Source organism: Cervus canadensis, chromosome 9 (assembly GCF_019320065.1).
Source record: "Cervus canadensis isolate Bull #8, Minnesota chromosome 9, ASM1932006v1, whole genome shotgun sequence".
NCBI classification, from domain to species: Eukaryota; Metazoa; Chordata; class Mammalia; order Artiodactyla; family Cervidae; genus Cervus; species Cervus canadensis.
In genome coordinates this window covers 26,036,164-26,039,449 of record NC_057394.1, presented here as the reverse complement: position 1 = coordinate 26,039,449, position 3,286 = coordinate 26,036,164, and the positions used below count along the sequence as shown (strand labels likewise).

At 36.1% G+C, this 3,286-nt stretch overlaps 1 non-coding gene across 1 annotated transcript; it reads left to right on the top strand.

The window, feature by feature from the left end:
• The first annotated feature begins 204 nt into the window (after window positions 1-204).
• Window positions 205-276, top strand: TRNAQ-CUG. Its single transcript has one exon. It is a non-coding gene; the product is annotated as a tRNA-Gln (tRNA).
• Window positions 277-3,286: the final 3,010 nt, after the last annotated feature.

The following is a 3,286-nucleotide window of genomic DNA, read 5'->3' as shown; positions in this document are numbered from 1 at the left end:
GGATGCTTGAGAAACACATTCACTTGAGGATTAGTCTCATCTCAAACTGTTCTTTGCAAAGCACACACACATTAAGAGATTTAATACAATCAAGCCTCCTTAAGAAAGACACATGACCTGACGTTGGATGACATGTGAATGAGGTCTCAAAAGCTAACCAGCCAGCCAACCACTAAAACTGAAAGACATCATACAGCATACCGTAGTTCCATGGTATAATGGTGAGCACTCTGGACTCTGAATCCAGAGATCTGAGTTCGAGTCTCAGGGGGACCTTTCCCTTTAGGCTGTGCCCAGTGTCTTTGGGCTCCCCAGGTGTCTCAGATAGTAAAGAAACTGCCTGTGATGCAGGAGATCCAGGTTTGATCCCTGGGTTGGGAAGATCTCCTGGAGAAGGGAATGGCTTCCCACTCTAGTATTCTTGCCTGGAGAATTCCATGGACAGAGCAGCCTGGTGGGTTATAGTCCATAGGGTCGCAAGGAGTCTGACACAACTGGGCAACTAACACTTAAACATTCTTTGGCATTGCCCTTCTTTGGGATTGGAATGAAAGCTGACTTTTTTCCAGTCCTGTGGCCCCTGATGTTTTCCCAATTTGATAGCATATTGAGTGCAGCACTTTATTTTTTTTTTTTGAGTGCAGCACTTTAATAGCATCATCTTTTAGGGTTTTAAATAGCTCAGCTGGAATTCCATCCCAAGTATATAGTGTTTACCATTTCTGTAGTCCGTGTTTTATTTTAGAGATACTTGGTGAAGCATATTGGGAAACAGAAATGGTTAAAAGACAACTTTTGATTACACCTGACAGAAACTTCTGAGGTACAAACAAAGCATGCTTAAATTATTATTTACAAAACTAGTTTCTGGCTATCAACCAATAATTTGCTTTTTTCAAAATTATTGCCAAATTATTAATTAATAGATAAAAAGACTAAAGTAAAGAAACTAGAGAAACTTCAATGGTATGATCAAATTAAAACTAACAGTAAAACAAGTATTACTATTTGGAACTACCCAGTGTTTTATTCATGACATTTTAAGCATCAGTTCAGGAAATTAAGGATAATGTGAGGAAAAATAATAAATAAGGGAAAATTGGGCCAACTCTTCCTCAATTTTTGATGAGAAAATTTGAAAAGTTAACTATTTTTAATCCAGTGTTTAACTATAAATTGAGTGAAAGGAAGAGATAGAGGAAGAAAGGTTTGGAAAAAAAAGGGGAGGACAGTGTGAGCAGTGGAGAAATTAGAGAAAGCCACAACAAAGAGAAAGAGGGAAGAATTTTTTTCTTTTCCCTATGAACTGTCTAAAGAACTTGGGTATAACTCTAGGTATCACTATAAAAGGAAGAAATGCAAGTAAATGACAAAATACTCTGGGAGGTTACAGGAAAAAGTAGAACAATTACAAACACACTAATTTAGTGAGCTAGACCTGGGTTTAAATCCTGGCTTTACTTTCCAGATGGAACTATTAAGTAGAAATTATGAAAGCTTTATTAGTATAACTTTTATTTTGTATAAAGTGCTGATCTCTAAATTCCATCCAACATAGTAATTGATAACTGTTGTCATTTACAACAGAGGTAAGCCACTGATAAAGAATCTGCCTGCCAACGCAGGAGACCCAGGTTCGATCCCTGGGTCAGGAAAATCCCTTGGTGAAGGAAATAGAAACCCACTGCTGTATTCTTGCCTTGGAAATTTCATGGACAGAGGAGCCTGGTGGTTTATAGTCCATGAGGTTGCAAAAGAGTTGGACACAGCATAGAGACTAAACAACAAGAAGTCAGGGATCTGTAATTTAAGAGGGTTGCATTTAACTTCAGAAGTTTAAGAATGGTTAAAAACATTAAATTCAGAGGATTTCATCAGTTTTGATTGGACAGATAAGAAAAATTTATGATGAATGTGGTGCAACTAGTAATGAGGCTCTTACACTAGATATGGCTTCTCTGTTGGTCAATATTTTAATCAGAGTTGAGTCTTAGGAAATTTTATCTAACAAGAGGAAACGGGATGAATAGAAATAGGAAGAAGATGGAAGCAAGAGGAACTGATTAAAAGGCATTATCAATGGTAAGTCATTAGTGAGATTCTACTTCAGATATTTGAAAAAAATCTGAGCTCAATCATAAATCATTTTGGAGAAGGGAATGGCAACCCACTCTAGTATTCTTGCCTGGAGAATCCCATGGACTAAGAAGCCTGTCAGGCTACAGTCCATGGGGTTGCAGAGTCGGACACGATTGAGCAACAAACAAACATAAATCATTTAAATAAATTCATAGATAGTTAACCACTCCAACTGAAAATCTAGTGATGAATGAACTGGAGTCCCCTAACTAAGGATTCATCATTACATAAATATCAGTTCATTGTCACTAAATATTGCTAGACTCTGGGAATACAAAGAAAGAGATCAATTTAGTAAATCTCTCTCTTCAACCTCGTCTTTTCAAAAAAATTGGATTTAGGAAGACATTGTTTAAATTGGCAGATGGCACAAACCTAAAGAAAATAACTAACATAGTAAATATGACAAGTTGATAAATTTTTTTCAAAAGCCTGAAATTTAGTAAAGACATATAGTTTAAAAATTGTACAGTTACTGGGTGGAACAGTTCATATAAAGTACAGTTTAATGGCTCACCATTATGATCTGACTGCGAAAATAATAACAAAGAAATTTAAGCCTAATAGCTATAGAGAAAAATTTTTTCTGTGCTTTGCACAAAAAACTGGATGCAAAACACAGGCAAGCAGTACATTTGGTTCTTTTTAGAGACAGAAAGAAATAGATTAATCATGATAACGCCATTAAATGGTAAATATTTTTCACACAATTCTAATCTATCTGCTCTTGGCCTGATTCTCAGACTTCAATTGAACTGTCACACATAGTACTCATAAGCACGATTTAACAGGAATATTGTTAAGCTGGATTTCTTCCAAGTGATAGCAGTAAGGATAGAGAGGAAAGAAACCTTGCCATAGGAGTTCTAAGGGAGATTTTTATTAGACTGGGTGAAACTTCAGACAAATATGATATTCCAGATATTTAAAATGCTTCCTTTTGCAAATAGAATTTAGATATTTTACCTGTGGCTCTGAAGTGTAGAGATTTTGCAAAGCAGATGTGTGTAATGTCATAAAAGCTTTACAATAATTAGAACTGCTACCCCGTAATAGCTTCAGAAGGTTACCTCCAGGGTGAGAATGGTAGGATACTTATCACTGAGTTGTTAAACAGATAATGAAGAAAAACTGGCGAATGTCAAAG